Below are 12,781 nucleotides of genomic sequence, written 5' to 3'. Positions count from 1 at the left end.
TTAGCAAATATTTTGAACTGACTGATAATGAAAATATCACATTTAAAATCTTGTGGAGTGTTGCTAAGGTGATGCTTAGAAATGTATAGCTTAGGGGCGCCTGGGTAGCTCAGTGGGCTAAAGCCTCTGCCTTCGGCTCAGGTCCTGATCCCAGGGTCCTGGGATCGAGCCCCGCATCGGGCTCCCTGCTCAGCAGGGAGCCTCTTTCCCTTCCTCTCTCTGCCTACTTCTGATCTCTGTCTGTCAAATAAATAAAATCTTAAAAAAAAAAAAAGAAATGTATAGCTTAAATTATATATTATTTTTCAAAAGGTGGCAAATCCATCTCAAAAAGTTAGAAAAACAAATTAAACTAAATGAAAGTAGAAAGAGAGAAATAACAGATAAGATTAGAAATCGACAAGGGGGGCGGCTGGGTGGCTCAGTGGGTTGGGGCCTCTGCCTTCGGCTCAGGTCATGATCCCAGGGTCCTGGGATCGTAGCCCCACATCGGGCTCTCTGCTCAGCGGGGGGCCTGCTTCCCCCTCTCTCTCTGCCTGCCTCTCTGCCTACTTGTGATCTCTGTCTGACTTGTGATCTCTGTCTGTGAAATAAATAAATAAAATCTTAAAAAAAAAAAAAAGAAATCGACAAGGGATGCCTGGGTGGTTCAGTCGGTTAGGTGTCTGCCTTGGGCTCTGGTCGTGGTCCCTGGAGTCCTGGGATGGAGTCCCGTGTGGTCAGGCTCCTTGCTCAGGGGAATCTGTTTCTTCCTCTGCCTCCCCCTCTCCCCACTTGTGCATGCTCTCTCTTTGACAAATAAATAAATAAAATCTTTTTAAAAAGAGTAAAAATTGACAAAATAGAAAACAGAACTATTACAGAGAAGATCAACAAAGCTGAACATGGGTTCTTTTGAAAAACTAGAAAAATGATAAATCATTAAAACTGATCCCAAAAAATATATAGAGAAGGCACATAACTAGTAACAGGAACAAAAGGAGGAAGTACAATATGGGTCATGGATACATTAAAATATAAGACAGTATTATGAAGCACTTTATATTAACAAATTTCAAAATTTTGATAAATGGGAAAATTCCTGGAAAAATACAATACACTAAAACTCACACAAGAAAACAATTTAAATATAAATAATTCTATAACTATTAAATAATTGAATTTACAATTTAAAAGCTTTCCATAGGGATGCCTGGGTGACTCAGTTGTTAAGTATCTGCCTTCAGCTCTGGTCATGATCCCAGGGTCCTAGGATAGAGCCCTACATCATCATCATCATCATCATCATCATCATCATCATCATCGGGCGCCCTGCTCAGTGGGAACCCTGCTTCTCCCTCTCCCACTCCCCCTGCTTGTATTCCCTCTCTCTCTCTGTAAAATAAATAAATAAAATCTTCATAAATAAATAAATAAGTAAATAAATAAATAAATAAGTAGCTTTCCATAGCCCTCCAGATTCGGCGACTGTCAATGGTGAATTCTACAGGATACTTAAAGAAACTAACCAATTTTTTTTTAAGATTTTATTTATTTATTTGACAGAGATCACAAGTAGGCAGAGAGGCAGGCAGAAAGAGAGAGGAGGAGGAAGCAGGCTCCGTGCTGAGCAGAGAGCCCGATGCGAGGCTAGATCCCAGAACCCTAGGATCATGACCTAAGCCGAAGGCAGAGGCTTTAACCCACTGAGCCACCCAGGGCCCCCAGTTTTCTAATTTTACACAAATTCTTCCAGAAAATTGAAGAAAAATCTTATGATCACTTCTATATATGCCAAAAAAGCATCATGACAAAGTTTACTAAGAATATAAGGGAAATTCTTTAATTTAATACATGTTATCTACAAAAAAACCTATAGCAAATATCATACCTAATGAGGGATGTTGAATGGTTTCTGCAAGGATACCCACAATAACAACTTTTATTCAAATTGTACTGGAGTCCTGGCTAGTGCACTAAAATAAGAAAAATAAATAAAGGACATAAGGATTAGAAGGGAAGATATGAAAATACAACTTCATTAGTTAAGAAAATACAAAAGAAATCAACACACAAAAATGACTAAAAAGAATAAGATTAATACTGAATGTTGCTGAGAATGTGGAGTTGGATGAAATTCTCATAAAATGCTGATGAGAGTATAAATTGATATAATCACTTTGGAAACTGTTTAGCATTATCACCTAAAGGTGACCATATGCACACCCCATAGCCCAGCAATCCTTCTAGGTATATTCCCAACAGAAATGCTTATACATGTTTACCAAAAGACATATGCAATAATGCTCATAAAAGCACTATTTGTAATAATCCAAACTGGAAATGACTCAAGTGCCAACAACAGAAACATGAGAAATATATTGTGGTATATTTACACAATGGAACACTATACATTGATGGGAAGAAATGCCCCACACATACATATAATATGGATGAATTCTATAAACATTAAGCTGAGCAGAATAAACCACGCACAAAAGGAGACCTGCTGTATGATTTCATGTAGATAAAGTTCTGAAACAGGTGAAACTAATCTGTGGCGATAGAAGTCAGATTCGTGATTGCCTTGAAGGACTGAGTAGGAGGCCTAAGGAAACTTCCGGAGTGCTAGGAACGTTGTGTTTCTTGATTTCCATGCTGATTATATGGGTGGTTACTTAGTAACAATTCACTGAGAGCTGTGCATTTATGCCTCTTTGTACTTTTCTTTATATGTGTTATACTTCAATCAAGAAAGTTTTTAAAAATGAAGGAGTAAAATAAGCAGTCAGATTGTTTTATCCTAATGGGAGGTAAAGATGGGGACTGGGAGCTGTGGGTGCTCAAGGATGTCGGGGCAGTGTGGGGAGAGGTGTTGATACCCAAGATAAGTGTGGAAGAAGTGCAAGTGAGTTGGAAGACGTTTAAGAGGCAATAGTGTAGTGGCTAAGAGCATTTACTCTGGCTCCAGGCTGCTTGGGTTTGAATCCCTTCCTCCCACCCAGCTTGCACCTCAAAATCCTTATCTTTTAAATGGGGTCGTAATAGTGCTAACAGCATAGGGTTGTAAGGATAGATGAGGTAATATTTGTAAAGTGTTTAGAATAATGCCGAGACATATAATTAGTACTATGCACATCGTGATTAAGTTAAAAAAAAAAGTGGCAGTCTAGGGAAGTGGAACATCCTGTACAAAAGTTTGGGGGTCCTAGAAGGCAAGATGCACTTGGAGCATGGTGAAAGTAATTTGCTGTGGCCCAGATAAGTGGTGTTACTCTGGCACAGGCCAGGCCCTGAATGCTAGGATAAGGATTTTAGACTTTTTCTTGAAGATAGAGGTCCTGATCTTGACTCCTGCTAGCTTGGTTTTCCCTCAGTTAGCCTCCAACCCATGTCTTTCTAAGGCCCTCAGGAGAAAGGATTGTTCTCGTGAGGCCACTGGAGACAGTGAGGAACAACAACGAGGAAGAAAGGGCTTACAAAGGAGCATAAGAGAGACCAGCTGAATTCAAGCCCCCCACCCTATCCTCCACCCTGAAACAGCCTTTTTCCCTTGGCAGGGGGAAAAAAGCGTTCTCCAAAAAGGCATCTTGGGGTGCCTATTTGGCTCAGTTTTGGGGCATCTGCCTTCAGCTTGGGTTGTGATCCCAGGGTCCAGGGATCAAGCCCCACATTGGGCTCCCTACTCCGTGGGGAGGCTGGTTCTTCCTCTTCCACTCTCCCTGCTTGTGTTCCCTCTCTCACTGTCTTTCTCTCTGTCAAATAAAGAAATAAAATCTTAAAAGAAAAAGGCCCGTCTCTATGAGAAAATAAGAGCCAACAGGCAAGGCCAAGGGGGGGGGGCAGGGGGCAAGAGAGCGGAAACTGAGCCATCAACTTATAGCCACTGTCTCCCATCTTGGGTCCACTCCAACATTCTAGGAATGGGAGAACCCTGCTTTCCTTCTGTTTGTGCCCCTATATATAGCCCCTGAGCAGGTAGGGACGTAAGCACATTTTTTAGAGGATTTTCGAAGTTCTTTTTCCTCTTGTTCCTTTCTCTAATATGTTCCTTTCTCTGAGAGTTCCATCTCTGAGATGAGATGACTGAGACCCACCACCAGGTGGGTAAAAACACCTTGGTGGGGCTGCTGTGTTCTCCTTGATGGGTCCAGTCTGTACTGAACTGGGAGAAAGAGTGCCACGTTTTATCACTCAGTTATGCTTTGAAAAGTTTAACATTTTAAAGTGCGAGATGTAATATACAGATAGAAATGTACATAAGATTTATGCATGCAGATTAACAAATAGTTAGAAAGTGAACACCCATGTAACCGTGGCTCAACTCAAGAAATAGAATATTAATGGTGTCCAGAAGCCCCTAGCATTAATGATTCTTTTATTTTAAAGGAGAAAGAACACAACTCTATCATAAGGAATGTTTTACTTGGTCTCTAAACAGCTGGGAATAGTTTGGTACATTTCTCATCCATGTTTAACTGTCCTAGTTACTGAATCTAGATGAGGCTTTTACCCCAGGCTTGAATAAAAATGCTTCTTTTCCAATTTATTCTGCAGTTTTTCTTACTCAGGGCTCTCATTCATTCTTTCAACAAACTTGAATTTTTTATGAACATTTCAAACATATAAAGAAGAGAATAGCATGAACATACACACACACACACACACACACACACACCCACAAACACACCACAAAGATTGGACAATAAGATTCTGCAATATTTGTTCCATCTTTTCCATTTTTTCTTTTTTGGAAGTATTTCAAAGCAAATCCCAAGCATCACATCACATTCCTCTATACTTCAGTATGCGTTTATAAAAAGGGACATAATTTTATTATTTTTAATTAACATATAAAGTATTATTTGTTTCAGGGGTACAGGTCTGTGATTCAGCAGTCTTATGCAATTCACAATACTCACAATAGCACATACCCTCCCCAATGTCCATCACCCAGCCACCCTATCTGCCCCCCCAGCAATCCTCAGTTTGTTTCCTGAGATTAAGAGTCTCTTATGGTTTGTCTCCCTCTCTGGTTTCATCTTGCTTCATTTTTCCCTTCCTTCCCTTATGATCCTCTGTCTTGTTTCTCAAATTCCTCATATCAGTGAAATCGCATGATAATTGTCTTTTTCTGGTTGACTTATTTCACTTAGCATAATAAAAAGAGGCATAATTTTTAAACCCCTATGCCATTATTACACTTAAGCATAGCAACAATTCCTTGTTAATGCCTAGTAATAAGCAAATCCACAGTCACCCAATTGTCTTCATAATGAAATGTCTTTTTACAGTGGTCTTGTTCTCTTTTTTTTTTTAAAGATTTTATTTATTTATTTGACAGAGAGAGATCACAAGCAGATAGAGAGGCAGGCAGAGAGAGTGAGGGAGAAGCAGTCTCCCTGCTGAGCAGAGAGCCTGATGCGGGACTGGATCCCAGGACCCCGAGATCATGACCTGAGCCGAAGGCAGCGGCTTAACCCACTGAGCCACCCAGGTGCCCGACAGTGGTCTTGTTCTAATCAGAATGCACTGCACCATCTGATGTGTCTCTTGAGGGTCCCTTAATCTAGAGCATGTCCTCTCTTCTTGCTTTCTTTGTGTCATGCTCTTGAGTTGTTGCAGTTGTGCTATAGATGGACTCATCTTCTGATTTTGTCTGTTTGCTTCCTGATGGTGTCATTAACAATGTTCTTTACTCTCCATTATTCCTGGAGATGGAAGTTAGCTCTGAAGCTTTATTGCACTCAGGTTATTTTATTATTATTATTATTATTATTATTATTGCAAGAACACTTCATAGGTGATGCTGTGAGATTCCTATTTCATCACACCAGGAGGAGTACAATATCTGGTGGTCCTACTTTTAATGATGTTAGGGGTCATCAGTAGGTTAAGGTGGTAATAGCCTGATCCCTCCATGGAAAATTTTGCCATCAACTATTTATGTAATGAGCTCAGCTGTTGATGATTGTTGCCTGAATCGGAAATTTTTTTAAAAGATTTTATTTATTTATTTGACAGAGAGAGATACAGCGAGAGAGGGAACACAAGCAGGGGGAGTGGGAGAGGGAGAAGCAGGCTCCCCACAGAGCAGGGAACCCGATGTGGGGCTTGATCCCAGGACCCTGGGGTCATGACCTGAGCTAAAGGCAGGTGCTTAACTGACTGAGCCACCCAGATGCCCCTGAATCAGAAATTTTTGGAAAACTTTTCTAAAATTCTTCCAATTTTCTGCATTCTTATGTAAGGAAAAACTTTCCGTCATCAACTTGGGCTATTGTGTTATCCAAAATACAGTTAAGACAAGATAAAGATGTAATTCTGACAATTACAAATACCAATTTTTAGATTAATTGAGGCTTTATCATTCCAGTGTTCAAATGAGGTTTTTGTTTGGACTGTTTGTTTTTTACTTCTTCTTGTTTTTAAGGTCACTCTGAACGTATGGGTTTTAAAAAATATAGATTTAGTGTGTTTCAATCCATTGTAGCCATTATTCTGCTTGATGTTCAAATTATCCCTCACTTGGCCGGTGGGAAGCTGTTCAGGCTTGCTTCTGTGCTTTTTTTGATGTGCCAGTAGTAGTTTTTGATAGTTTTCTTGGTTTCTGTATGAAAAGATGTCTGGAACTCATACTGGGCATTGCCTGTTCCAGATCTGGAATATATATAATACTGACACTTTGCATTCCTCCCTTTCTTGAGCAAAGGTAGCAGACTGGATATACTGTTTTCACCTTTTGCAAGCATCTATTCAGTGGTTATTATATTTCTGGCACTGGGCTGAACAACTCAGGCAAGAGCAACCCCACTTATCACAATGTTCTAGTGTATTTCTCAGTATTACAGTTAATTAGGGCTGCTGCTGTTATCTCTGTCTCTCAGGAGACGGTGCCCTGGGTGCCACCTCAGTGTGACTTGTTTATCTCTTACTATCTTGCAGTAAGCACAGACGGTGACAAACACTTGTCCCTCAGCATGTCAAAAGAATAAACATATTTTTAATTACACAAGTTATGCATGAGAACATGCACGTTGTGAGATGCTTGAACAACACAGAAATGTATCGAATAACAAGCCATTGTTTGCCCTCACTCTCACCCAGTCCCACTACACTTGACTGAAATAATTATTCTGATGGTGGTTGCCAAGTGGTGATTTTCTTTTCTTTTTTTTAATCAATTTTATTTATTTGAGAAAGAAACACACAGAGAGAGATAGCGAGAGAGAGCAGGAGCAGGGGAAGAAAGGGAGAAGCAGGTTCCCAGCTGAGCGGGGAGCCTGATGTCATGCAAGGCTCCAACCCAGGACCCCAGGATCATGACCTGAGACGAAAGGCAGACGTTTAACTGACTGAACCACCCAGGGGCTCCCAAATGGTGATTTTCTAATTCTACTATTCTTTCTACATTTATTAGCTCACATTTTACAATAAGGAAGAGGTTTTTCTTCTCCTCCATTTATTTCTTTGTTCACTTATTTAGTTTTGTCATATGGATTTATTGATTCTCACTTTTTTTCCAATGAGTTATAAATTGCAACATTCATTATTTATTTTGATGCCCAAATTGTCCCAGAATTTGGCAAAGGGAGTCTTGCTTTCATGTCCTTTTGATATGCCTATCACTCCTTGAACATTTCTTAATTTTCTGGAACAGCAAGTTGTTCCAGGCTCATCCTGTACTTTTCCTGTCCCAGCTCTGGAATCAGCCACTTCTCCAAGAATTCAGACTTGGTTCCTTTTGTTAGAGATGCCAAGATATTGGTATTAGGTGTACTCTTTGCTTCTGGGCCATTTCAGTGGACAGAGCTAGTATAGGAATATATATATGATATTCCTATACTAGGAATTTTATATATTTTATATATTATATATTATATATTTTATATATATATATATATGATATTCCTATACTAGGAATATCATATATATATATATATAAAATCTATCTATGCAATCTCTGTTATCATCTTAAAATGATTCTGTTATCATCTTAAAATGATCATGTTATCATCTTAAAAATTTTAAATGATTAAAAAAATTTTAATCATTTAAAAATTTTATATATTTATATATTATATATTTTATATATATATGATATTCCTATACTAGGAATATCATATATATATATATAAATACTAGGAATATTCCTATACTAGGAATATCATATATATATATAAAATCTATCTATGCAATCTCTGTTATCATCTTAAAAATCATGAGTTCATGCTGGTACTCCAATTCCAATCTCCAACCACACTGTTCATTCTAGTCTTTGCCCTTTCTATATTTCTAACTCCCTTCTCTAACAGTGAGAAACCTGGTTCTCATTATCCTCAGTATACTTACTTGTTCAGTTCTACTGTATACGCATTCTAATGTATACACATTCAGTAGTTTCAGAACTGTCAACCCACACCACGGTGAAAAATAAAGCTACTAACAAGGGCTTAATATTTCTTTACAGTTCTTTCTGATTTTCCTCTTTGGAATAGTTATGATATTCATTTGAATTGGGCTCATTTGTTTCTGTTCATATTCCATTTTGTTTTCCCCCATCATTGTTGACTGGTTGATTGTGTAAAACATTAACATGATTTTAAAAGTCAAAAGTATACAAAAAAATATAACCAAAGAAGTGGGTATAATTCCCATCCTCTGTACCCCATTCCCATCCTCCAATTCTTTTCAACCCATTCCCACTCATCCCTTGTGGGTAATAAATCCCACTACTTTCTGGTTTATCCTTACTGTGTTTCTTTTTGCACAAATAAACAATATGTTTTTCATTTCTTCTTCTTTCTTACACAAAATTTAGCATACTATACTGTCTTGCACTTTGCTTCTTTTTTTTTTTGCACTATTTACTTTACAAGTACATCCTGAAAATGTAAATACTTACAAAAACACTTTAGTGGTAAAATGTAATACAGAAGGGTACATAAAACATACATTCATTTTATTTATTTATCTTTATTTAAATTCAATTGGCCAACATATAGTACATACTATGTCTCAGGTGTAGTAAATTCAATAATTTATCGGTTGTATATAACACCCAATGTCCATCACATCACGTGCCCTCCTTAATGCCCTTCACCCAATTACCCCATACCCTCGCCTACCTCCCCTCCAGTAAGCTTCAGTTTGTTTCCCATAGTTAAGGGTCTCTCGTGGTTTTTCTCTCTCTCAGATGACTTCCAGTCAGTTTTCCCTCCCTTACTTGCACTATTTCTTATATTTCACATATGAGTGAACATACATTCATTTTAAAGGAATAATTATATAACCACCACATAGGTTAAGAAATAGACATTGTCGGCACCCTAAAAGTCCTCTGGGTGACTTTTGTCAATCACAGCTCCCTCTCTCTCATCCTGAGTGTTATGGCATGTACTTCCTTGCTTTTCTTTTTTCTTTCTTTTTTTATTGAACTGCAACTGACATGTAGTTTCTTGGCTTTTCTTTTTTTTTTTAAAGGTTTTATTTATTTATTTGACAGAGAGAGAGAGAGAGAGAGAGAGAAAGAGATATCACAAGTCGAGAGGCAGGCAGAGAGAGAGGGGGATGCAGGCTCCCTGCTCAGTAGAGAACCCAATGTGGGGCTCGATCCCAGGACCCTGAGATCATGACCCGAGCCGAAGGCAGCGGCTTAACCCACTGAGCCACCCAGGTGACCCTTGGCTTTTCTTTATGGTTAGCCACCTTAGTTTAGTTTTGCCTTTCCTCAAGGGGAACACACACATAAAAGTGCACAACAATTATTGACAACTTGATGGGTTTTCACAAAGCCGATATACCTAAGTCAAGAAACAGATTATGACCAGCACCCCAGAAGCCCAAACCTTGTCCCCTCCCAGCCACTAGTCTGATTTCTAAGACAAAGGTTTACTTTTCTATTTAAGTGGAAAGCTAAGAGAGTTTGTGCTTCTTTTACTTAATTGTGTTTGTGAGATTTATCCACTCTGTTGTCTGAAGATAGTTCATTCTTATTGCTGAATAGCATCCCATTGTATAAATACATCACAATTTAAAACATCTGCTTCACTGGCATTATTGGGAACTTGAGTCGTAACCAGCAGATGACAGCCCCATAGGTGAGACAGGCAAGTGAGGCAGAGTTGTAGAACAAGCTCTCCATGAGGGTTATACATGTGGAGTTATGGATAAATGGACTTTGAGATGTTGGAGGTAAGTTTTAAAGGATGAGAAGATAGGATCTCTCTAAGAAGATACAGGAAGAGAGAGACAGAGACAGGGAGCTTCCTGGCAGAGGGAAAGCATGGTGAAGATCTGGGAACTGGTAGCATTTTGGGAAGTCTGAGTCAGAGGGAGTTGCTTTTAGAGGTGGAGAGGAGAACTGAAGTTGCAGGGAAGGTTGGTAAGGCAAAGGATATGTCACAAAAGTTCTAGGGTATTAGGATAAAGATGAGACTTCATCTCTTAGGGGATTTGAACGCTACCGAAAGATTCTCTCCTCCTCATTGATTTTTTTCCTTATATTTGTTTATTTATTTTTATTTTTTAAAAGAGTCTATTCATTTATTTGAGAGAGAGTGAGCATGAGAGGGCGGAGGGACAGAGGAAGGGGGAAAAGCCGACTCTGAGCTGAACAGGGAGCCCCACATGGGGCTTGATCCCGAGACCCTGAAATCATACCCAGGCCAAAGACAGATGCTGAACCAACTGAGCCAGCCTGGTGCCCCCATGTTCTTCCCTTTATTTTTCATGCAGCGTCATCATATGGACTATCTTGCAGTTTAGAAGGGTCCCTCTGGCCGTGGCAGGAATGATGGATTGGCGGGGCAAGAGCAGGAAGCTAGGAGACATATTGGTTGTTGAGAGTGAAAGTCCTGGAGTCAGGCAGGCTTCCAGAGTTTGTTCAGCCCAGTTCTCTCTTGATCTCTAGACTCTCATATCCAACTTCCCACTCAACATCTCCACTTGAATATTTAATAGGCATTCTCAAACTCAACACAACCAACAATGAACTCCTGACCTTACCCTAAAAACCGGTTCCTCTCGCAGTCTTTCTTACTGTGTTGGCAATTCCAGCCCTTCCAGTGCTCAGGCCCCATTCTTAGAGTTCTTTTTCACTCGCCTCTCTTTCACGCCCCACATCCAGTCCATCCTGAAGTCTACTAACATATTCATTTGCATTTCCTAGATTCCATATAAATGAAATCATATAATCTATTTTCTTCTTTTTTGCCTTCCTTCTTTCACTCAGCATAATTAGTTTGCCATTCAACCTTGAGGTTGCATGTGTCAATTGTTCATTCCTTTTCGTGCTGAGTAGTGTATCACTATATGTATATACCACAATTTCTTTATCCATTCATCTGTTGATGGACATCTGGGTTGTTTCCAGTTTCTGTCTACTACAAATAAAGCTGCTTTGAAGATTTGTGCACACACCTTTGTATGGACATATGCTTTCATTTCTCCTGGGTAAATACATAAGAATGAGTAGGCTGGATTGTATAGTAGGTGTATGTTTAATTTTGTAAGAAACAGTTAAACCATTTTCCAAAGCAGCTGTACCATTTCATTCCCATCATCAGTGTATGAGACTTCCAGTTCCTTCGTTCTTTGCCAAAACTTGCTATCATCAGTCTTTCAAATTTTAGTCATCTTAATAAGTGTGCAGTTGTACTTAATCATGGTTTTGACTTGCATTTGACTCATGACTGATGATGAGGAGCATTTTTTCACGTGCATGTTTGTCATCCGTATATTTTCTTTAGGTAAGTATCTATTCAGATCTTTTGTCCACTTAAAAAATTGGGTTGTTTGATTTCTTATTATTGAGTTGTCAGAGTTCTTTACATATTCTGGATACAAGTTCTTTATTACATACATACTTTGCAAGAATTTTTCTCCCAGTCTATGGCTTGCTTTTGAATTCTTTTCTTCTTTCTCTTTTTTTTTTACTTTTTTGCTTTTGAATTTCTTAACAATCTCTTTTTGAAGAAAAATTTCTAGTTTTGATGAACTCCAAGTTATCAATGTTTATTTTACACCTATGCTTTTTGAGTCCTAGTTAGGAAATATTTGTCAAGCCAAAGGTGACTAAGATTTCCTTCTATGTTTTCTTTAATAAATTTTTGTAGTTTTTGGTTTGACATTAAGTTATATGATCTATGTTGCATTAATTTTTGTATATGTTGTGAGATAACTGTCAAAGTTCTTTTATTTTTGCATATGGCTGTCCAATCATTCCAGCACCATTTATTGAAAATATTCTTATCCTCATTGAATCACATACTCTTGTGGAAAATTAATTAACCATATATATATGCACATATATATGTATATATATATGTATATATGTTTATAAGAAATGGGTTTATTTCTTGACTCTCTTCCTTTTCACTGATCATTACACCAGTACTACATTGTCTTAATCACTACAGCTTGAAATCAGGTAGTATAAGTCCTCTAACTTTGTTCCTTAAAAAATTTTTTTTGGCTATTCTAGATCCTTTGCATTTTCACATGAATTTTATAATTGGGTTGTCAACTTATGATCTTTGTAATATTGGATCTTCCAGTCTGTGAACATAAGATACCTTTCTATTTATTTAGATCTTCTTTAATTGCTCTTAGTAATGTTTTGTAATTTTTGGCTTATAGGCCTTGCACATTTTTGTCAAATTTATCTCTAAGTATTTTATATATTATAATGTTATCTATCATAAATGGTATTTTTATTTCAAATTCCAATTGTTAATTGCTAGTATATAGACATGTAGTTTATTTTGAATATTGAGCTTTTATCCTACAACCTTGCTAAACT

Source organism: Meles meles, chromosome X (assembly GCF_922984935.1).
Source record: "Meles meles chromosome X, mMelMel3.1 paternal haplotype, whole genome shotgun sequence".
Lineage (NCBI taxonomy): Eukaryota > Metazoa > Chordata > Mammalia > Carnivora > Mustelidae > Meles > Meles meles.
This window is presented reverse-complemented; position numbering follows the sequence as displayed.